Source organism: Heteronotia binoei, chromosome 4 (genome assembly GCF_032191835.1).
Source record: "Heteronotia binoei isolate CCM8104 ecotype False Entrance Well chromosome 4, APGP_CSIRO_Hbin_v1, whole genome shotgun sequence".
Classification (NCBI taxonomy): domain Eukaryota; kingdom Metazoa; phylum Chordata; class Lepidosauria; order Squamata; family Gekkonidae; genus Heteronotia; species Heteronotia binoei.
The window spans coordinates 91,339,069-91,363,943 of NC_083226.1; the positions used below are offsets into that span (position 1 = coordinate 91,339,069).

The 24,875-nt window shown below is 45.1% G+C and overlaps 1 protein-coding gene across 4 annotated transcripts in view; it reads left to right on the forward strand.

Moving 5' to 3' along the window:
- ZNF608 (zinc finger protein 608) overlaps nucleotides 1–24,875 on the forward strand; it is a 289,656-nt gene that overhangs the window by 15,268 nt on the left and 249,513 nt on the right. The window lies entirely within an intron of this gene.

Sequence of the window (24,875 nt, forward strand, 5' to 3'; positions counted from 1 at the left end):
AGCCAATGGAGAAAATAGAGACTTTGCTCTGTAGTTCCTGTGTTATTGAGCAAGCCTGGGAAAGCAAGCTGTTATGCAGAAGGAAGCAAGAGAGAGGGAGAAGGAAGCAGATGACAGCCAATTGCTTGGGGGCCTGATAGGAGTCCTTCCAGGGGCTGATTCCCCCCCAGGCCGCATGTTTGACACCCCTGTTTTAGAATCCTTCAGCGTCTGTTTTGGATTCCAACATCTGCATACTTCGGTGTTTAACACAAAAGTGTCCTCTTCACTGCTCATGCCTGATTACTGATAATTTATGAATAATTTAAATTGCTTGCTGGCTTTATCAGTAAACATTGCTCATATTTGCAGACATATAGTTGAAGCCAGGATGGATCTTCAGTAGAATTAATGTAGTCAGCAGCTGAAATCTCCCAACAGGAAAAAGGTTGCTATTTGTAGTTCAGATATTTACTAAACAGGACTGTAGATAGATCCAAGAGGGTAGCCGTCTTGGTCTGAAGGAGTTGAACAAAGCAGGAGTCAAGTGGCACCTTTAAGACCAACCAAGTTTTATTGGGAACATAAGCTTTCGTGTGCTCTCTAAGCACTAGGGTTGCCAAGTCCAATTCAAGAAATATCTGGGGACTTTGGGGGCGGAGCCAGGAGACTTTGGGGGTGGAGCCAGGAGACATTGGGGGTGGAGCCAGGAACAAGGGTGTGACAAGCATAATTGCACTCCAAGGGAGTTCTGGCCATCACATTTAAAGGGGCAGCACACCTTTTCAAATGCCTTTCTTCCATAGGAAATAATGAAGGATAGGGGCACCATATTTTGGGGCTCATAGAATTGGACCCCCTGGTCCAATCGTTTTGAAACTTGGGGGGTATTTTGGGGAGAGGAACTAGATGCTACACTAAAAATTTGGTGCCTCTGCCTCAAAAAATAGCCCCCCCCAAAGCCCCCAATATCCGCGGATCAATTCCCCATTATTCCCTGTGGGAATCGTTCTCCATAGGGAATAATAGAGTGCCCAGTAGACATTTCCCTCCCCCCTTACACTTTCTAAAACGGGGGAAGGGCCTCCAAACCAGGGAATCCCCTGCCCCCTCCCTCTCTCTCACACACAAATACTTACTGGGTCTTGTTCCTGCAGAATATTCCTGCTTGCTCTGAAAATGAAACCAAAAGAACCCAGGGGCCGTTCTCCGAAGAAACTGTTACTAATCCTTTCCCATGAAGCCCTTCCTGTTTCCTACTTCCTCTTCAGCCTTAAAGGCACACATTTTAAAAACTGTTTGCAGATTTATAAACCTACAGGAGCTCTAAAACTACAGAATGACTCTGGGGGCGGGGCTTCCCCCGCCAGCCAGCTGGCTGGGGGCGGGGAGAAGCCTGTCAAAACGGGGGATCCCCCGCTGGGACCTGGGGATTGAGAAGCCTACTAAGCACACTTCATCAGATGAGGGGATCAGGTATTGTGGGCTGAAATAAACAACAAACTGCATGTATTTCAGCCCACAATACCTGATCCCTTTGTCTGCTGAAGTGTGCTTAGAGAGCACACAAAAGCTTACATTCTCAAAAAACTTGGTTGATCTTAAAGGTGCAACTTGACTCCTGCTTTGTTAAACAGGACTGTGTGTATTAATTAAAATTGATTTACTAGACTCTACTGTTAATAATTGTAATGGTTGGTTTGTCATGGAGCAGGAGGATGGGTTCAGGTTTCCACTCAGCCTTGAAGATTACTGGCAGACTAATCCTAATTCTCACTCATTTTAGCAGAATTTTCTTCCAGGTAACAGTGCCATCTTAAACAGGATTATAGCTTTCTAAATACATTGAAGTCAATGGGATAAGAAGAGTATGATTCTGCTTAGGATAAGCACTGTAAATTCATTTATGATTTCTATCATCATTAGTGTTGGTTGATCATCATTCTGGTATATTATAAATGCTTTCCAATAATCTGTTAGAGGAAAGAAAGGACCAAAATATTTTTTAAAATCTCAAAACTTGTATTTTCTTTTTAAAATAGTTCTTTTCTATAATTACATTTTTTGGAAAGAACAAAGAAAGATTTTTTAAAATGTATCCTGACTGGAGCTGCTATGGTGTAGTTATGTGGTTGGTTTGTTATATCCCCGTCCATTTACTATATTGAGTGGTGGTTTGGTCATGGAGAGAAAATTTATCTAACAGAAAACTTACTTTCAACAATAGTACTTAATTATCAAAGCAAGGGAATCCCTAACCTTAAGCACACTTTTTTAGTGCTATACAGGGCAGAAAAAAATATACTTGAAAATTTAAATTGGATTTTTAAACCTAAAAATAATTTATAGTAAGTGTCTCCCTGAAAATAGCATGGTTTAAAATGAAATTGAGTTCCATATAAACAAGCTTTTCCACAATTCCACTCTGAATTTTACTATTAATGAAATTGAATTAAATGCTGATTTTATATAAAGAACCTGAGGTGAAGGTATTTAACTTCTGAGATAAGTGTTTTACGAGAAGCTGTAAATTGTGTAGTTTAAGCTTCTTTCTTGTTCAATCCAGGGATAGATATGTAATCATTAAACATTTTTTTTATGTTTTGTAAAAGCTTAAATAAGACTACAAAAATGGTTTTGTGACCAGGTGCTACTCCCTTTTTGCTGTAAATATATGACTACATGTGTTTCCCATCATAGAAATACAGTTAGCCAACACTGTGATAAGCTAAGTTACCAAAGTGCAACATCAGTTCCATAGTGTTATTTTCCCTTGAATTGCAACTGCTCAACTAAAACCCAGCTTTGCAGTCTGAGTGTAATGGAACATCACACCCTGAAATTTAGGTCTTCAAGTAGGTCATGTAACAGTTCCATGGCAGGACTGGGCTGGAATTGACACTAGATTGCTACTGGTGGAATGGCGCTCTTCCCATCCCCAGGGTTACACACATCAAAGATATTTGCAAATAAGGCCAATGATGATGACCAGAGGTCATTTCGTAGAAAAAGCTTTTCAGGAACTCATTAGCATAACTTATTTGCATAACGTATTTGCATATGCCATACCTCCTGACATCACTGGAAGTGTGTGAGAAGGCAGTGCCCACCGCTCAGGCTCCACCCCAACATCTCTAGGTATTTCCCAACTCAGAGCTGGCAATTTGGAGAAAAATTACTTCAAAAGCACAAAAACAACAGCCAAGATGTTAAATGATTTCAATATCACAAATATATATCAGAGGGCATGCATGGTCTGTCAGGTTACTTTTGGAGGAAAGAAAGATGGGGGACAGATGACAGGGAGAGATAGAGATAGGAAGGAGTGGTGAGGGGGGGTGAGAGAGAGAAAGGCATCTCAGTCCGCACTCCACACAGAGGGAAATTATCTGGCTGCTATGTTTGCAACAGCTCTTGAAACCATCCCTTTTCTGGACAGTTTTTCTAGTAGTGACTGGGACTTGCCACTTCTTTCTGGGTTACACCATTTTTCTTTCATGGTCAGTTTTATTTTGCACTAATTTGATTGGTCCAGTAAAAGGCCTTACATTGATTTTATTCTTGTTTCTGTAATTTTATTTTTCCAGTAATAAGACTGGGCTTTTTTTAGTCGGCCTTGTTCTCATACTGATCATCACAATGGTTCCCCCCCCCCTGCTCCTTTTATTGTTTCTGCTTTACCATTTCACATTGCTTCAACATCTGTCTTGTAAGCTCTGGGTACCCTATGCTGAAGGGCACTATATGCCCTTCCCATCCTATCTCTTGGAGAGGCAGGGCAACCCACTTCCTCCATAAAGGGGGGAAAGCCCCCCATCCTCTCTACTGGGGAACTGAACCTGATTTATGAGGAAATCTCCAGGAAAGTCCTGGAGACTGCTTCCTAGGGTGTAGGGGAAAGAGACCTATCTCTTGGAGAGAAAGGGCAGCCCACTTCCTCCAAAAAGTGTGTGAGGGGAAATCCCCCAGTCCTCTCTCCTGGGGAACTGACCTGATTTGTGGGGAAATCTCCAGGAGGCTGGCTCTTTTGCTGAGAGAGAGGGAGGGGTGGGAAAAGAAGATATAGAATCCCCCCTCCCCCCTCCAACAGAAGACTCCCACTCACCCAGTAGCCCAGGATGGCTGAGCAGGCTTTGCATGGCCGGGGAACTCTCCTGCGCCTCCCCCCCACTTGAAAGATGAAAGACGTCCCCCTGAGATGTCTGCTTGCTTGGCAAAGTATAGGCTGAAGGCACCCCCCTTCCAATGCTGTCTCCAGCAATGCCCGCTTGACAAGGCAGGCCCCAGCCTTGTCCTGCTGTGGTGGCCCAATGCACTTGCCTTCAGCAGAGGAGCGCTCCTCCCCTGAGGGCAAGTGCACCCAGCCAAGGCAAGGAAGGCCAGGCCTGCAATGAAGGCCAGAGATCACCCCATCCCGCTGCCGCCCTTTGCTCGAGGGCAAGTGTGCCCAGCTGAGCAAGCCAAGAAGGCCAGGCCTGCAATGGAGGCAAGATATCACCCCCCCACCCCTGCTGCCACCCTTCCCTTGAGGGCAAGTGCAGCCAGCTGAGCAAGGCAAGGAAGACCAGGCCTGCAATGGAGGCCAGCGATCACTCCCCTCGCCACTGCCCTTCGCTTGAGGGCAAGTGTGCCCAGCCGAGCAGGGGAAGGAAGGCCAGACCTGCAATAGAGGCCAGAGATCACGCCCCCCCCCCCCCCCCGCCGCCACCCTTCCCTCGAGGGCAAATGCACCCAGCCGAGCAAGCCAAAGAAGGCCAGGCCTGCAGTGATCACCTCACCTGCCCTTCTCTCGAGGGCAAGTGCGCCCAGCTGAGCAAGGCAAGGAAGGCCAGGCCTGCAATGGAGGCCAGAGATCCCCCTCTCCGCCCTTCCCTCAAGAGCAAGTGTGCCCAGCCAAACAGTGCAAACGAGGCCAAGGCTTGCCGTTTAGTGTGGGCTGAAGACCACCCTCCCCCATCCAAAGAAGCCAATCCCCCCCCCCCTCCTCTCAACTTACCAAGCAGCAGCCAGTCCACCAGCAGGATCGCCAGATAGGCAGTAACTCTACGCAAGGCCTCAACCTCTCGCCTTGCAGGGCTGAGAGGGTGGGGCCAGATTTCCAGAGAGCCTATACTGGCTTTGAAGACACGATACTGTAGTGTTTGAAGCTCCAGCTGGCTGCAAGAGAAGCAGAGCTGAAGCTGCTAATAGTTTTAAGTGGTTGCTTAAAAAGCAAAATCCACATCCTTACACAGCATCTAACAGATCACAGGTTCTAGAGTCTTGGATGCCAACTTTCTTATCACCATATAATTTCTTATAATCATATAATTAATTCTGTATTCTTTGTGTGCCCTCTAATTTGTTCAGTACTTCTGTTTAGGCTTTCTCCTATCTTGTGACTAGAGCTGCATGGAACTGAGCTGTAGCAGTAGTCGAAGAATGAGTTCAGGAAGTCTCAGAAATCAGTTTTTCAGAGTTTGTCAGCCTACTATATGTTTATGTAGGAACATTTCCTTCTGACTTGGTTTTCTGTGCATCACACTATTGAAGTAATTTAGGCAAAAGAGTTTTCCAGATGGGAAGAACATGATTGTGAGATTCCATTCTTAACTGCCTGCAGATACAGTGTAAGTTTTCTAAGTAGAACCTGTATATATTATATTTCTGCCTTCCTAGGTATACAAACAGGAGAACTGAATGATGAGGGATCGCAGTTTCCCCTGCATTCATTTTCCACACTATTTCCTCTTTCAGTCTTTCTGGCAACCTCCATAGTCTCACCTTTTCTTGCTTCCTTCACTGCTTCCTGCTTCCTTCACTCCGTATTCTCACCTTTTCCTGCTTTCTTCACTTCTTCCCAGCCACCTTTTATCTGCCTGTCATATTCAGCTATATTTATTTACTTCATGTATACCTCACTTTTCTCCATAATGGTGACCTAAGCAGCTTACATCATTGTCTTCTTTGTTTTATTTTCACTTCCACCCAGGGCTGATTCTAGGGCACATGGCGCCCCAGGCAGCCTTGCTGCCTGCTGCCCCCCTGCCCCATGCCCTGCCCCCCATGGTGCCTCCCCCTCCATCCCAATTTTAATGCCTGGGAACATGCGGTGAAGTGCTGTGCTCCTGGGGCTCTTTCCTATGCTGGCCTTCTTGCGCTCTCACCATGATCAGCGCTGGGGCAGCAGCGGCGGGAAGGATGAGCAAGCTGCTGAAAAAGCAGCGGCTGTCACTGCCTTGTCCCCACTTCCTTCCCACGTGATCCAGGGAAGAAGTGCGGAGGAGGCAGTGGTAGCTGCCGCTTTTTCAGCGGCTTTCTGGGCCTTCGCGCTGCTGCTGCCCCATCGCTGATGGTGATGAGCACGTGGGAAGGTCTGTATAGGAGCCACCAGCTTCTGCATGGCTTTAACTGCCGATCAGCTGATTGGCGGGGGGTGGGTGGGTGGTGGCCTTGAAAGAACCCCAAGAGCATGGCACTTCACCGCCTGTTCCCAGACATTAAAATTGGGAGAAAGGGGGAGGCAAATAGGGATTTGCCTTGGGGCGGGATAGGGATGAGGGCCAATTTCAGCGACCCCGCCCTGCTGGCGCCCTAGGCAAATGCCTAGTTTGCCTAGTGGGTGGACTGGCTGTGCTTCCACCCTGTGAGGTAGGTTAGGCTTCCATGACAGAGTGAGCATTTGAACGTGGAACCTGATCCCTGCCTTTTAGAGCATTTTAACTTGAAACCTGATCCCTTTTACTGACAGAATCCAAGGCCTGAAGGTAAGCAGTTCTGCAGTAGTTGTCTAGCAATGGCCACTGAGGGCATTTGGTCCCTAAAGTTGTAGGAGGTGGTGGTGGTGGTGGTTGTTGGTGATGGTTCTTCTTCTTCTTCTCTTCCCCAACCTATTTTTTCCCTTCAGATTTCAGGTTTTCCTGCAAACCTAGTCCCCAGACATTAGGGAACCTTTTCTCAGGGTTGTAGGAACACTTGTCCTGTGTGATCATGGCTTCAGTCTCCAAGTATCCACAGATTTGGCCATGTTGAGAAGAAGAGTTATTGATATCTAATTTGGACCCCCAAGGGGAGCAGTCAGTCTATGGGGGTGGGGGTGGAACCCATGGCATAGTGAGGAATTTTTCTACAAATATGGCCTTGTGGCATCTTCTGAAGATCTCCAAGGAAGGGAGCCCCCTTACCTATTCAGGAATCTTGTTCCACAGCCATGATGGAAAAGGCCCAGGTTCTGGTTGATGCCAGACAGGCACCCTAAGTGGTGGGATAGCCAACAGATAGTTGCCTTGTTACCACAATTGGTGCACAGGGACGTGGAAGGAGACAGCCATTCAAATATGTATGTCTTAGGTTGTGAAGGGCTTTAAAAGTCATGATCAGCACCTTGAATTGGAAACAGACTGGCAGCCAATGAAACAGTTTCAAAATGGGCAATATCTTCCTGGTAGCTAGCCCCTGACAATAGTTAGGCTGCCACATTTTGAACCACTTGTAATTTCTAAGTTGTTGTCTTCAAGACAGCCCCATGTAGAGCACATTGCAGTAATCCGGCCATGAGGTTAAAGAACCATGGATTAACAAAGCCAGATCAGCTGAATCTAGGTGATGAGAGAATTGGTGAATGAGATGCAGCTGATAGAAGGCATTCCTGGCCACCATGCCACCCTGCCTTTCAAACAGCAAGGCAGGGCCCATTAGCACCTTCGAGCTGTTAGAGTGCTGTGAAAAAGCCACTCTATCTAGGACAAGTGAATTCAGTCCCCGCACTTGAACCAAATCCACATATTTTATAGTGCTCAATCCTATTGAAAATGTGATTGCTGATTTTCTTTATCCCCATTTTATCCAATCTCAGTATGAATTTTACTTTCAGTAATAACTTGACTGGTGTTCATGCATGTTTCCTGGGACTCTTCATTGTCAACTAGTAACATGAGAGAAATTTCTTCAGGGATTTTAAGCATATTTCATGAGTACATGTGAATGATAGAAAAATGTATGGAAATGCGAATATATTTATTGCATTTTCTAGACTTAAAAAGTTGATATTTAAATAATGAAATTGATTTGTGTTAACCAAGAAGCAGATTTCATTGTGCGGTAGGTATAATTTTACTCCAACAAACTGTAAAAATTTGATGTTTTTTTCTTCTTCTTATTTTCCCAATGGCTTCATTTTATTGAAGGGTAACTTGAGAAGACCTGGTAGCAATGTTACTGCCTTCCCATGATAGTTTCAAATAATAACATGGTCTTTGGTTGCCAGTCAATCTTATACCAGTCAAATTGATTGTTGTTTTATCATGTGGCAATAGACTATTAAAAGTGTATTGTACTTTTCCATAAGAATCTGACTCCCTTTCTGTGCTCCAGTTAACAGAAAACTAAGCTTAAACCAGCCATAATTTTGTAGAATCATCTTATTTCATTCCATTGGTTGAAGAAAACACCTGAGTATAGAGATTGACTTTTCCTAGAAGGTTTGGATAACATCTGTTGTCAAAAGCATTTCATACTGTATTATTTAATTTTGCACCCATATGGCTATTCTATTCCAGTTTTCAAAAAGAAAAAAAAATTAGTCACAACCATTCAACTGCTTAGGAACCACTTTTATTAATTTGTTCCAGCTACATTATATAGCTATATGAGGAAAACCAGGTGTTGATTTTCTCTCATGGTCCTCTCACATTGAGAGTTTATTGGTTTTTCCCCGTTTCTTTCTCTTCTGCCATAAATAGGAGTTTTTTAAAAACTCAACTTGTAATATTCTTTCATAAGTATACATGGCCAAACCATGTTATTTTTGGATTTCCTGTTATTTTCTTGGTTGATTTGCTTGGGTGATTCAGGTTGGAAGCAATGATAATTTTCTAACAGGAAAGTTTTAGGTTTATATTCTTCAACAAGAAATGTTTATTCATATATGGCTTGTCACAGTACTTGGATAACATTATTGAATCTGGGGTTCTATTACAGTCTTAGAAGTGCATGTAGTCTATGCAGTATGTTTTATACATCGTTTCATTTGGGATAAGAGAATAACACAAACATATGACTTGTGACAGGAGCAAAAACTGTTCCATGGTTGGTTGTATTCATAATGGGAGATGTTCCAGGGGATAGTGGATTATTTGATACTAGGGATAAAGTCTGTTGTGATGAAAAATATAATGAGCTCTAGAAAGGTGCTCTAGAAAAGAGTCTCTTGGTGAGTGCCCCCCACCCACCCTTGCTGTCTTTTCACCCAAGTGAAGGCATTCTCTTCCCCCCACCTCAAGGGGAGCTGATATCTGCCATCTGGAAAGCAGTTGTAATTCTGAGTGATCTCCAGCCCTCACCTGGAGATTGGCAACAGTCATTCCCAGGAGGAAATGGCATTGTACCTGTCTGAGGTCCCACCTCTCCTCAAGCCACACCATCTCCAGGCCCCACCCCTTAAATCTCCAGTAATTTTCTAACCTGGAGTTGGCAACTGTATTGTCAAGCAAGTGGATCTCAAAGAAACTAGTCTTTGAAACAAAGTATAGATTTATTGATAATCCATGTGCTTCTATTGAGCCAAGAATTGGAACTGATACAGAGTAACAGCAGAATGCATATTTTAAAGGTGGCACATCAAAGGTTTCTATAAACAACCTGCAATTGCTAAACGGTCTTGTATTCACATGTGAAAGTTCACACAGTATTCTCTTATCTCCCTGCTGTTATTCTTCCTGGGTGCAGGCTGGCCTGGGAAAATGTCCCGGGAGGCTTTATCTTCAGAGAGTGAATTCCTGCATTTGTTAGTAAAAGCGAGAGAGGTGCAGGGAGGGGCGCAACTAACTTTTCTACTTTGATGTGCCTCAGCTTGATTTCATGGTTAGTAACAGATACAGTGTGACAGTTATATTCTGATAAACATAGACAGTTATAGAAATATGAAACATTGCTTGACACCTATTTCCTTCCGTTTATCTTCTTCTCTGACTTCAGTTTTCCATTACATCCCCCTCCCTGTAGCCTCTACATAGGAAAAGGACAGTCTTTCTCCAGGGTGGTGGGGGAACAAAGAAGCATCAATCTCCTCTCCCCCCCTTTGATCTGTACTGCAACCCTGCAAGGTAGATAAAGCTGGAAGTGTGTGAGTGGTCTGAAACCACCCAGTTGGCTTCCACAGCAAGAACCTGTGTCTGGCAAACCCTGCTCTGAAACCCTAACTCCTATGCCCTCCACAGAAGCTCCAGGAATTTCACACCAACCTGAAACTGGCGTATGTAGTCAGAACTGGCCCCAATGAGTTCTCCCTCAGAGTCCTTTAGTGATACTTTTCAGACCAACACTCTCTCTCTGATAATATTGACTTCAATCTCTGTCTTTTGTTTTCCCTTTCTGTCTGTCTCTCTGTGTCTGGCCTACTGCAACAGGACACCATTTTTACTCCAGTCACTGGGTGTTTTCTTCTCAGAGGAGGGTAGGGAGGAGTTCTCAATCAATTGAGAGAAAGCCTTCCCTCCTCCCTCAGGCAATTGTGGGAAGGCTTTCTTTCTCTACTCTGCAAAGCAGTGCAACAGGAAGCTTAGCCAATGGGAGAGTAGGGAAAGGCAGCAATTGCCAGAACCAAGGTTGATTGCCTTTTGCTGACAGAATCAGCTTGGCTGATTAACAATAGCCACTTGGGTGGGAGAGAGGAGCCAAGTCAACCAATGAGTTCTCCCTCAAAGGCCAAAATAGACTTGAAAGGGCCTCCCCTACTAGCTTTTACTGAGAGAACAAAGTTTGGTTGCTTTTTACTGAGAGCAGCAAGATTAGTTGCCTAGCAGCAGCCACTGCCTAGCAGTTTCTCCAGAGGGCCAATCCTCGTCTGTCCTGAGGCCAGCAGTGGGTGGGGGAGAGCAGAGTCAGCCAGTGTGATGCAAGAGCAGTTGATTGATAGTTTGCTGGGCCAAAGGTTGATGCACTACAATCCCACCCAGTTCCAACCAATGAGGGAGCTCAGATTTGCCAAGACAAAAGGGGAAATATATATAAAAGATAAATGTGGATGAATGCTGCGATTTATATTTTTAACACATTGATGAACAGAATATTTTTTTAACTAGCCAACTAAGGGTATATAAAAAATGTAATAAGAATGGCTAGCATCATGAATAATGTAGATAAGACTTTCAAATCATAACATTCTAAAATAACATGTGAAGTCTTTCAACCAATCCAGTGGAAAGCTCATAGTGTGTGGAAACAGTATAATGGCAACACAATAAATAGACTGTTCTTTGGAAGTAAGTATGGGGAGATGCTTGTGTCCTCCTATAAATTTTTATATGGCAGCCTATTCATTACGGTAAAATTGCAGGTGCAGCTACAGAAGTTCTGCTTCTACGGTTCTTGGGGTTTTGTGGCTCAGAGTGATCTCCTGCTATTGTTAGAAACGTGTGTCAGGATTTCAGAAATGAGGCTCTTGGAAACCTTAAACGAATAACTGAGATTCTCAGAATCAATGTATTTTGGCCTGCACTCAGAGTTCCCAAAGTAGGAGGTGACTTTTTCAATGGAAGCACAAATCTTACTGTTGGAAATACAAAGTATTCTTTGGTTCCTCTCCTTTTTAATATATGACCTTGGTTGGCCAGTAGAAAAAATGATATGCTCCTTGCGCTACTCTTAGTTGTATAGAATAAAGACACCTGTTTTGATTTACTCTTGGGGGATAATGGAGCATTTCCCTACTTCTTAAAGATGGTTTTGCTCACACGTTCTTGTTTCTGGGCTTAGTGCATGTTATGAGTCTTCAGCTGTGTTTCTGTGTTCATGGAAACTTATACAAAACAGGCACTTGAGGCTTGATAGTTGAAGTTGAATACATTCAGTCTCTTTATTTGTTTTATCTATTTTCCCCCCTCCTGCTTGCCTCTTCAGATAGCTACCTGAATGGCTTGGGTACCCTATGGACTCCCTCCTCCTTCCTTGTTAAGGAGTTAAGGTCTTCAAGTTAAGTTATACTTACCTGTTTCCTCTGGAAGTGAGGTAGATGGTATCTAGAAGTGGAGCTTTCTCAGTGGTAGCACCTTACACATGAAATACTCTCCTCCTTGAAGTTTATTGGGCACCAAGTCAAAATTTTATTCCATTTGACTTTAAAGTAAATTATATTTGCCCTGTACTGTCCCTACTTTTACACTGCTTGCTTTTTATGTCTTGTATTCTTATTTTATTATCAGCTACCTTTGGCATATTCTGGGGATTGTAGGATAGAATTAGTTCGCATAAATATAAATAAGGAAATTATTAATGGAGTTCTGTTTCATAAATGGGCTTTTCTTGGTCACAAGACATTTCCCATATATTTTTTTCCTTCGGTTGCCATTCTGTGTCTATAATCAGGGCTTTTTTGGAGCAGGAACGCACAGGAATGGAGTCCTGTCTGACTTGGTGCCAGGGGGTGTGGCTTGATATGCAAATGAGCTCCTGCTGGGCTTTTTCTACAAAGAAAAGTCCTGGCTATAATCATTCTCTGAGGTTGTCACATCATCATTTCTTATATTAGAGGGAAGCTTAATGGTAAAGCCAGTTTTTATTTTAATAAAACCAGAAAGCTGAGAAAGCTTTACTAGGATGAAGATAGCACCTACCCAACTAATTACCTTTTACCAGAGATCTACCAGCGCTTCAACAGCGATATCATCAGAAAACTTCCTAGGAGCTTTTGGAAAATCATTTGAATCCATCAACATTTGACTAAGAACCATCTTAACTTGTCCCCCTCCCCCCCCATCTCTAAAGCCCTTAAACTGAAACAAAGTCCCTGGAAATCTCTTTTTAACATCTAGGTCCCTAAAGTCCCTAAAAACAGACATATGATTTTGTTGAATTATTTATTTATTTTATTATTTTCAGTATAACATTTTATGCAAGGTGCAGCAATTCAGGCCCAATGCCTTTTAAAGTTTTAAACTGCCTCTTCAGGGCCCTTTCTGCTTTTCTCTGGAGTCTTTCCGCTTTGGTTGGCATTTCTTCCATCTCTTGTGGTAGTTGTACTTTATTGTTTATTTGACTTGTTTATTCATTGCACATATATTTCACCTTATCTCATGTTGGCTAACATTAACAACAAAAATAAAATATTTATTTATTTATTTATTTTGGTGAATTTATATTCCGCCCTTTCCCAGGCGGGCTCAGGGCGAATTAGATCCTGGTCAAATGCAATAAAACCAATAAAATGCAATTGAAACAACAACACAACACAGCACTGTATAACAAATGCGGCCGGGCTCATAGTGCAGTTTGGAGTATAATTAGTGGCCCAGATATAATAATTCAGATGACGGATCACTGTGGGGGAGGATAGCTGATGGTACAGGCAATAAGAAAAAGGATGCCCACTTGCCTCAACCAAATGCCTGGTGGAACAGCTCCGTCTTACAGGCCCTACGGAAAGGTAACAAATTCAATAGGGCCCATATCTCCACAGGGAGCTGATTCCACCAGGATGGGGCCAGGGCTGAAAAGGCCCTGGCCCTGGTCGAGGCAAGACGGATGGGGCCAGGGATGACCAGAAGGTGTTGGTTGGCAGATCACAGCAACCTTTGGGGCTCATATGGGGAGAGGCAGTCCCTTAGGTATGTTGGTCCCAGGCCATGTAAGGCTTTGAATGTCAATACTAGAACCCTGAAGCGAATCTGGTACTCAACTGGTAACCAGTACAATATGCACAGCATCGGTCGACTGTTTGCCCATACAGGCAATCCAGTTAGGAGCCATACTGCCGCATTTTGCACCAATTGGAGTTTCCAGATCAATCTCAAGGGCAAGCCTGCATAGAGTTACAATAGTCCAACCTGAAAGTGACCGTTGCATGGATCACTGTAGCTAGGTCCTGGGACCTCAGATAGGGCACCAGCTGTTGACCTGCCGAAGATGGTAGAAGGCAGATCACGCAACTGCTGTGATCTGGGCCTCCATGGAAAGGGAGGCATCCAGTATCACCTCCAAGCTCCTCACCTTCTGAGCTGGAACCAAAGGGGCACCATCTAGGGTGGGAAGTTGGATGCCTGATCCTAATCCCCTCCCCTGACCCAGGTATAGGACTTCCGTCTTAGTTGGATTAAGCTTTAGATGGCTTAACTGCAGTCATCCTGCCACAGCTTCTAATGCCCTGGTCAGATAGTCTGGGGCGGTATCTGAATGACCGTTCATCAACAGATAGAACTGGGTGTCATCTACATATTGGTGACAACCCAGGCCAAAACTTTGGACAGTCTGAAGAAGGGGGCGCATACAGATGTTAAACATCATTGGTGAGAGAATAGCTCCCTGTGGCACACCGCATTCAAGTGGGTGCCACAGAGAAGTCTGCTCACCAATCACCACCCTTTGTCCCCGACCACTGCAAGGCTACCCCTTGAACTCTGATATTGGCAAGGCGGTGGGTCATTAGATCATAATTGACCATATCAAACACTGCTGAAAGATCCAACAACAATAGCAGCACTGACCTGCCTTGATTCAGATGCCTTCTAAGGTCATCTGTGAGGGCAACCAGAGCAGTCTCCATCCCATGACCAGGACAGAAACCGGACTGGAAGGGATCAAGGGTAGAAGTATCCTCCAGGAAAGCTTGGAACTGTTCTGCGACTGCTTTCTCAATTACCTTACCCAGAAATTGTAAATTTGAGACTGGCTGGTAATTGGCCAGGACCATCGGGTCCAAGGATGGCTTTTTCAAAAGCAGGCAGACCACTGCCTCTTTAAGTTTAGCTGGAAAAGTTCCTGTTTCCAATGATAGGTTAATAATGTTAGCTGAAGAGCCCTGGATACCTTCGCCATCTGCCTTAATAAGCCAGGATGGACGTGGGTCCAGCAGGCAAGTGGTCAGCTTCACTGCAGCCAAGATCCTTTCCACATCTTCCTGAGTAAGACGACTGAAGTGGTCCAATATGGGACCCAAAGACGGACAATGGGCTTCTGGTTCCTGTGCAATTGTGACTAGGAAGTTTTGGCAGAGAGTCAAGACCTTATCTGCAAAATAGTTTGCAAAAGCCTCACAGCCAGTATCCAATTCCCTAGCTTTTAGATTGCCTGTTGGCACTGTAGTCAGTGATCAAATTGTCCTAAATAATTGGGCCGGGCGCGACTTCACTGACGCAATGGAGGCTGCATAGAATTCCTTCTTAGCGTACTTCACTGCCTTCTCATAAACCTTCATAAATGCTCTATAAGAAGTTCTAGACACCTTGTCATAAGATCTCCGCCACACTTGCTCTAGCCGTCTAAGTTGCCATTTCATCCTCTTCAGCTCCAGGGTGTACCATGGAACTGATTTGGTATGGCGACAAAGAGGGCGCCGGAGGGGGGATGTCGTTGATGACAGCAGAGAACTGAGAATACTAATCCTCTACTACAGGGGTGGCCAATGGTAGCTCTCCAGATGTTTTTTGCCTACAACTCCCATCTGCCCCAGCCATTGGCCATGCTGGCTGGGACTGATGGGAGTTGTAGGCAAAAAACATCTGGAGAGCTACCGTTGGCCACCCCTGCTCTACTAGCTCATCTAATGACACACCAGGGAGCATTGGATCCCGCAGAGCTTCTTGAAGCCGCTCCAGGTACAATTGGCTCTGCAGGCGAGCATAAATTTGCTCGCCGCCTAAGCAGGAGGGCTGCAAGTCCAATTGGACTTTCAGGGCATAATGATCTGACCATGGAACTGGAGCAGCAGCTATCAGATCAGATGTTATCCTGGCCCCAAAAAAGAAGTCCAGTGTATGACCAGCCTGGTGAGTGGGGGTCGATATAATCTGGCTGAGTCCCAGTGTCTCCATGGAGGACACTAGGTCCTGTGCCTGCACGGATGCCACATCATCAGCGTGGACGTTGAAATCCCCCAGGACCAATAACCTGGGGAAGTCCGGTTCCCATTCCGATACCGCATCCAGCAGGGCAGGCTGGCTCTCTGGGGCTGCATTAGGCATCCTGTACACCTCCGAGATAGCCAAACTCTCCTTAACCTCCCACACTAGACTGATGCATTCAGTGCCAGTTATATTTGGGTCAGGAAGTGCCCTGAAAGAAAAAGAGTCACGAATGAGCATTGCAACCCCCCCCCCACCCCCGGCCCAGTCATCCTGGATTGGTGGAGGACCAAGAACCCGGGTGGAGCAAGTTGGTTCAAAGCTACAGTTTCACCGTCATGCACCCAGTTCTCACTCACACATGCCAGATCTATCTGTTGTTCTATGAAATAATCCCCTAGAGTATAGATCTTATTATTGATAGATATGGCATTAATCAACACCAATGTTGGAGCCAAGTAATTTGTCCTAGCCCCACATCCGACATGCCTTGGGATGGGATGCAGGTGGGAAGAGGTCCAAGCATTCCTACATCTCTGGCCTCTTCCAAAGCACAAATACAATTAATATATAATGTAAAACAGTTAAATAAAACAAGATGGCAGTAAAGAAACATACATTGTTCAGAGCAGTCCAGTATGTCTCCTGTTAGACATTAGTAGGATATTAAGCATCTGTAGCTTATTATGGGCAAGGGAGGCTGAGATGGTAGAGACATCCAATGCCTCAACCAAAGGTCTGGCAGAACAGCTGCATTTTGCAGGCCTTGTGGAACTATAACAAATCCTGCAGGGCCCTGATTTCAGTTGGGAACATGTTCCACCAGGCCAGGGCCAGGGCAGAAAAGGCTGTCAGATCCAAGAGAAACAGCGATGCTGACCCACCTCAGTCCAGGTATCTGCAGAGGTCATCCATGTGTGTGACCAGTGCAGTCTCTGCCCCATGACCAGGGCGGAAGCTGGTCTGAAAGGGATCCAGGATGTAATCCAAGAAAGCCTAGAGCTGCACAGCCACCACTCTCTCAACCACTTTACACAGAAATGACAAATTTGAAACCAGGTTGTAGTTGGCAAGGTTCGCAGGGTTCAGTGATAGCTTTTTAAAGAGCAGATGTACCATTTCCTCCTTCAGTTCCACTGCAAATATCCCTGAAGACAGGGATACATTAATATCTCCCAGTGGAGCCCGAACACTGTCCTGACAGGTCTTGACTGGCTAAGACGGAGATGAATTCAGGAGGCAAGTGGTAGATCTCACAGATACCAGAATCCTGTCAGCTTCCTCCTGGGAGAGCAGGTTGCATTGGTCTGAAACTGGACCAGAAGATCGACAAGAAGACAGACAAAATGCCAGAAGTATCATACTTAGAGGAAACAAAGCAGAGAGAAAAGAGACTTAAAGAAGATGAGGAGAGCGAAAGAGAAAGGGCAAAACAAGAAACATTGAGTAGAAAATGAAGAAAAGAAGAAGGCTTTTGATGATATGAATTAAAATTTAGTTATGAAAAGAAAAGAAGCCCAGAAAAGGAGTACGACTGACAAACTCCTTGAGCAAACATCTTCGTGTATTATATTCTACACTGAAAAGAAAAAGCTTTCAAGAACTGCAGGTAGCTCATAAACTATTGGGAGGATATAAAGCAGGGGTGGCCAACAGTAGCTCTCCAGATGTTTTTTTTGCCTACAACTCCCATCAGCCCTAGCCATTGGCCATACTGGCTGGGGCTGATGGGAGTTGTAGGCAAAAAACATTTGGAGAGCTACCGTTGGCCACTCCTGATATAAAGTTTTAAAACTTGAAGTTAACAAGGCCAGTAAAGAACACACAAGCAAAGACATCTTCTATAATTTCATTTTTGAGAGGTTAGCCAAGAAACAAAAGTAAAGTAGTAAAAGGACGAACTAATTGTTATCCAAAGGTAAATGTGATATACAACATTTATAGCACAATCCTAAAAGGGGGTGGGGGGAGTACTCTGGAAGTGAACTAACTGCTACATGGGTGCAAATGCCAGTTGCGCCATTCTAAGTCCCTCTACGTCAGTGGAAATGGGAACTACGCCCGCATTTTATTTATTTATTTATTTATTTATTTATTTATTTATTTATTTATTTATTTATTTATTTATTTTTCGCATTTATATCCTGCCCTCCCCGCCGAAGCAGGCTCAGGGCGGCTAACAACAACATTAAATCCACAATAAAACCATAAAGCAATAAAAACAATTACAGTAAGATCAATTAAAATTAACAATTGCACTTTAAATATTGAACAAATTTTTAAAACAGTTTTGGTGCTAAGTTCCATACCATGATGTTAAGCAGCTCTGTACTTTAGTTGAAGGCCAGACAAAAAAGCGTTGTTTTACAAGCCTTGCGGAATTGGTCAAAGTCCCGCAAGGCTCTAATATCATCAGGGAGTTGGTTCCACCAGTGGGGGGCCGCAATAGAGAAGGCTCGTTCTCTGGTAGACTTCAGTCTCGCCTCCCTCGGCCCGGGGATTTCTAATAGGTTTTTTGATCCAGATCTCAGTACCCTCTGGGGAATATATGGGGAAAGACGGTCCCTAAGGTAGACAGGACCTCGGCCATATAGGGCTTTAAAGGTAATAACCAGCACCTTGTAGCGAATCCAGAATACTATTGGCAGCCAATGCAGTCTCCGCAGCCCCGGCTGCACATGATTCCGAATAGAGAGACCCAGTAACAGCCTGGCTGCAGCATTCTGCACCAGCTGCAGCTTCCGGATTCGAGACATGGGCAGCCCCATGTAGAGGGCATTACAGTAGTCTAGTCTCGAGGTGACCGTAGGATGAATCACTGTTGCTAAGTCGCTGTGCTCTAGGAAGGGTACCAGCTGTTGTGCCCGCCTAAGTTGGAAAAAGGCGGATCTCGCAGTGGCTGCTATCTGGGCCTCCATAGCCAATGTGGGCTCCAGTAGCCTCAGCGTGCGCCCACCCATGGCTTCTGGTGGAGGGGTGGTGTGCCCAGCCAATGGTGCAGCTGAGGTGTAGATGGCCATACCAGCATAAGTGGGGGTGGCCTCATGGAAGTGGCCAGCGTTAGTTGGCTTCCTAAGACCTTTCAGCCTGGAAACACTCCCCCCACGAGAGGTGTAAAGTTATGACAAGGAAATAGCCGGCGTATCCCATAGACACCCATGGATCCCGAAAACAAAGTTTGCTGCTGCTCCCGGTGAAGCCTTGGAACACCTCAGGGAGCCGACTAAACACCGCACCAAACCCCTCACATCCTGAACTGGCCAAGCCTCCTCTCTGGCATCCAATCACAGCCCCCCCCTCCTACAAAGACTTCCGTTCCAGCCTCACACAACTTTTTAGGTAGGGTGCATGGCATGGGACTCTGTCTTGGAGCTCCCTGCCACGCGGACATAGAATGAGGGCTGGGGCACTTCAGTGGTGGGTGCTGCACAGAGAGGTCACTTAGATAGTACAGACAAGCTCTTTGACTTGTCTCAAGGAGAGCGAAGTCTCTACTCTGTGGCTAACCTTTCCCATTTCCAAGTCCCAACAGGTACTGAACCTGTGGAGGCTCACCACACAAGGGTGGTCACATATTGACAGGTAGTGAGAGCATGCATTCCAAACTTGCTTTCCACCTCCCCTCTCTGAAGGCTGGGTAGATTGACTGCATCTCTGACTCTTTAACTTGGCAGCGAGCTCAGGCATGGGGCAGCATGAACCATGCCATTCATTGCCACGGCCCCTGCATGTCACTGGAGGGACTCACCCAATGTTGATTTGTCTTTTGCCTCATTCCCACCCCTGGCAGGGCACCAGGGGGGGGGCAGGGCTGGCAGCTGCTCTGTTGCCTGTGTGAAGGTAGGTCAGTGACTGTCCATTTAAGACAAGGGTGTCAAACATGCAGTTTGGGGGCTGAATCAGGCCCCTGGAGGGCTCCTATCAGGCCCCTGAGCAACTGGCTGTCATCTGCTTCTTTCTCTCTCTCTCTTGCTTCCTTCTGCATAACAGCTTGCTCTGCCAGGCTTGCTCAATTGCACAGGAGTTACAGAGCAAAACCTCTATTTTCTCCATTGGCTGAGGCTCCTCTCTTGGGGAGGAAGGGGGGAGGAATAGCTTGCTTGGCCAGGCTGTCTCAATTGCACAGCAGAGCTACTGAGCCTAGTCTCTCTTCCTTCTATTGACTGAGGCTTCCCCCCCCCCCCAGCCCGTGGGGAAGGAAGGAAAGGAAGAGCCAGAGTTTTTTATGCCCAGTTCCCTGGATCCAATGGAAGAAATACATAGATAGTACCTTTAAGACCCATGAATGCTAATGTTTTAAGCATGTTTTAATTTTATATATATATATATATATATATATATATATATATATATATATATATATATATATTTGTGTTTGTGTTCTTTATAAAATTTATATCTCTACCTAATCTTAAATAGGTACACACATGACCCAACCTGACATGACTTGGCCCAAAACAACATGGCCCAGGCCCTCAAGGTCTCATTTATGTCAGAGCCGGCTCTCATGAGTTTGACACCCTTGGCCTAGGGTACTCTGGAGTATAAACACATTGTAAACACTGCATCTTTGCGTCCAACTTTTGTTTTTGTTTTTTAGTGTTTCTTGCCCTGTATCAAGCTTTACAGTAGCCATGTACAGATGACCCATGTACAGAACTCCCCCAGCCCCTGTGCACCCAGAAACATTGCAGCACCTTTCAGTCCTGGGCTTTGGACTTACTCCCCGGGAAACCTGCCTGGGATCTTGCTGCGGGGTGGGTGGAGGAGGGCTGCTTTCCGCTTTGTGTGCTGACTTGGAAGTATCACTGAAACCCTGTGGAATTTTCTCGTGAGAAAGCCTGCTTAGAAATCAGGGCCTCTCCCCACCCCCCTCTAAAGGCCTGGGCATTCCTCGCTTGCTGTGCTTTCTTTATACCCATGTGGTGGCATCTGCAGGCCCGGGGATCACATGCTTTGCGAAGGGAGGGCACTGCCTTATGCAATTGATGGCGGGGCAACCCCAGGCCTGAAGGAGTCCCTTGTCTGCCGGCGTGAAAGCCACAGCAGCAGGTGCCAAACAACAGTAAACAATGTTCAGTGAATGGAAAGCAAGGGGAGGGAGGAGGAAAGCTACTCCAGGGTGGGACTTGCCTCAGTGACTTCCCTTGACATCACTGCCCAAATAAAGAGCTTTAAAATAACCCTGTCTGCCGCAGCTCAGCAGAACACTCCCCCTCCCCAAGCCAGCGTTGGTTGGGCTTCCTCCGTTGGCTGAGGCATGGGATGGGGAAGGCTGCGGGGCCTGGAGGCTCAATAGGTGAAGCGGTGTGGTGGTGGGGAAAAGGGGGTCCCTCTGCCTGGTTGTCAGCTGGGGAAGGGAGGGAAAGAGGGCACAGCAGCACCTTCTCCCTCCAGTACATATGAACATATGAAGCTGCCTTATACTGAATCAGACCCTTGGTCCATCAAAGTCAGTATTGTCTTCTCAGACTGGCAGCGGCTCTCCAGGGTCTCAAGCTGAGGTTTTTCACACCTATTTGCCTGGACCCTTTTTTGGAGATACCAGGGATTGAACCTGGGACCCTTCTGCTTCCCAAGCAGATGCTCTACCACTGAGCCACAGTCCCTCCCCAGTACTGAAAGGTGCTATGTTGTTTCTTGGCGTGCAGGGTCTGGGAGAATTCTTCTGGCCCCTGCACGCCCAGAAACAATGGCACATAATGATGTCACCATGTGACATCATGCCCCGCCCTGTGTGTGTGCATGAAGAGATGATGGGGGGAATGGGCACACATTGGGATTCTGCTGCGGGTAGCATAACCCCACACGCCGGCATGGGTGGTGGGGGAAGAAGTTAGCCTTGCCTAGGCTGTCAGGTAGTCTAGGGCTGGACTTGGCTATCTATGGCCTTGGAAATCTGTTCATCTCATGAAATCATCATGAAATCTGATCATGAAATCGTATCTAGTCAGGCATGATTGACTTCAGTGCTTCAGTTTAGAGCCATGTCACATCAGGCTAGGCATGCCGTTGGAACACGATGTTCTCCACAGTGTTATCCTACCTGTAAGGCTTGAGGAAAATTGATTCAATGTATCTGATGAAGTATACATGCACACAAAAGTTTATATCCAGAATTAAACTTCATTGGTCTTAACAGTGCCACTGAACTCAGTTTGTTCTTATCCTACCTGTGTAATTCCCCTGCAAATTATAATTGCACAATGAGCTGCATAAATTTTAAAAGTCCCTCTTAGCATGGTCAGCTAGATTTGAGTCCAGTAGCAAGAAACCAAGAAGATTTTTGGGGGTATAAGCTTTCAAAAGCCACATTTCCCTTTGTCAGATATGAAGTAGCATGGAGATCTCTTAACTCCTTATATCCCAGTCAGTAGGTGAGATGGCTGTTGCAGAGAAGGAACTCATGACGCAATGAGCATAGTAATCAACTTGATTAGAGCAGAGGAGAAATACTAGGGGGCAGAAAATTAACATCTGTAGTGAGATGAGAATCCTGTGTCCCTATTCACTGGGCGGGGTCCATTGTTTTGAACATGTAGGAACTCTAGTTGTAATCTCCTTTTCAAACTTCTCCTTTTGAGAACTGCTACTGTTAGGTGAGAAATGGAATTTCCTGGAACATTAAAATGTTCTCTTGCTGTTTTTGAGTTCACACAAAGCCTGTTTAAGAACACTGTCTTTATTAACACTGTGAGGTGGTGGGGGTTTTTTTTGATCCAAACATTACTTGAAAGTGATTTTACTATAAAGATACATATTTGTCATTTCTTTGATTTTTGTATCTCATACTAATTCTGAATTGTAGCCATGGAAATAGTGGAATTACCTGCATGAGTAAAATCTACCCGCTCTGAATAAGATATGCAGAAGGGACCTTTGATTAATAATCAATAATGAGGATTATTACTTTAAGAGATCTGAGTTATGTGAGCTTTTTCTATATGCAGTACAAATAGCTGCTTTGCATTTTTATACTTTCCTTCTCCGCTTCCACTGAAAATAATAGTTTCATAGCTCTGTGCTGTTATTCCTGAGATATGACTGAGAGAACTGCTTGCAGTACAGTGAAGCACATTCATTTTCATCTAGTACCCGTTTATTGCCTTGAGCACTGTAAATCTGTCAGCTCTTCACGATGCTTTCACCTCTTTCTTCATTTGCTCCAGCTTCTAGTTTGACAATGTTCCCCTGAGGCAGAATTCTAATCTGCTTCCAATTAGTTGCAAAATGTGACTGAAATTTCCACATTATGACTGCTGTTTTACTTGCAGGAACACATCTAGAAACAAATTAATGCTCTTGAATATTTATTTTCTGAGCCCTTGTATTTACTTTCAGGAGGGCAATTGCCAAATGCTTTCTACAAGCCATCCAATGGCTTTTTAAAAAAACTTAAATTCTAACAATTACTACAGATTTTAAATTTAAATGATGCCCGTGAATTTTTTAAAATACTACAAGTAACGTATTTGCTGAGGTGCACTGGTGGACAGTGGCGTTGGGTGAGCAGTGATCCAAAGAGTGTGGTCAGGGTTCAGTCTGAGAGTCAACAGCAGGTCAGAAGATCGGTACAGAACAAGTTGATGGGCAATCCTAAGGTAGGGTCTAGCAGTCCAGGAGTCAATCACGATTGAGGTAGAGCAAATCCAAGAATTGTAGTCAGAAGCAGTCTGAGAGTCACAATGGCAGAACTGAGTGCAATTCAAGAGTCACCAGAATACAAGGCAGGTTTGGATGCAGTGGTCACAGGGTTGGATATAGTTCAACTTGTTGCTTCCACACCTAAAAGCCTTTCTTGGCTGGTTTTTACAGGCATCTGCTTAAGGGTCATGCTTGCAGCCAACTGCTCAGGAGTAATACTGCAACTACTCAAGCAGCTGGCATTGGGCCAGGAGGTGTGCGCTTTGTTGTCTCTCCTGTAGTTCTGTTCATAGTCTCCATTTGCAGTTCTCTAAGGGTGTGGGTGATCTTGGAGGGCTGGGAACAATTAGCTGAGTTCCACCTGTTGAATCAGGGCTGGAGGGTGTTGGTGGTTCTGCCCTAGCTGTTGACTGTGAATCTTGGCAAGACTGCAGTGCATCTTCCTGCTTACTAGCTTCTGCTGATTCAGAGCCCAGCTACATGGGGCTTCTCTTCTCCTGAGGAATCCTTGCTCTCGCTGAGCCCTGGCTGACCCATGACAATATTTTGGCATCTTAGTGTTACTGAAAACATACTATAGATGGATAAGCTTATATTTTTGTTTCTGAACTTTTGGAAATGCATTTTACCTTGCATTGACAGGAGGGGAGGGGGAATAAAGGACACTTTTTTCTTTTACCACATATATTGGGGTTAACCTAATTTATATAAAATACAGTAGCTGGAAACCAAAGAGCTATCCGTGATCAGCATTCCAAACACAAACCAAAGTTTCTCAGAAGTCCCTCTCCTGGAAGCTTAGAGGGTATTCTGGATCAGCATTCAGTGCAGTGTTTTAGAGTCAGTAGGGGAAGTTGGCAGCTTCCTTGGCGCACAAGCAGAGGTGTCTTTGACATACAAAAAGAGGCTCTTTGGACCTTGGTTATCATATTGTTATACTGTTGTTATGAGCTATTGGCAGCTGCCCATAGTAACTAGTGAATGAGAAGGAAGGTATAACTTTTAGCAGCAAAAGTTAATAACAATTGTATATTACCTTACCAAATTCAGATACATTGCTAGGAATAATTTGAGACTAGCAATTCAGAGCCCCGTGGCGCAGAGCGGTAAAGCTGCAGTTCTGCAGTCCTAAACTCTGCTCACGACCTGAGTTCAATCCCAGCGGAAGCTGGGTTCAGGTAGCCGGCTCCAGTTTGACTCAGCCTTCCATCCTTCCGAGGTCGGTAAAATGAGTACCCAGCTTGCTGGGGGGAAAGTGTAGATGACTGGGGAAGGCAAACCACCCCGTAAAAAGTCTGCAGTGAAAACGTTGTGAAAGCAACTTCAACCCAGAGTCGGAAACGACTGGTGCTTGCACAGGGGACTACCTTTACCTTTAGCAATTCAGACCCAATTAAAAAAAAAAAACATTTTCTAGTACCAGAGCGAGAGAAGGACACA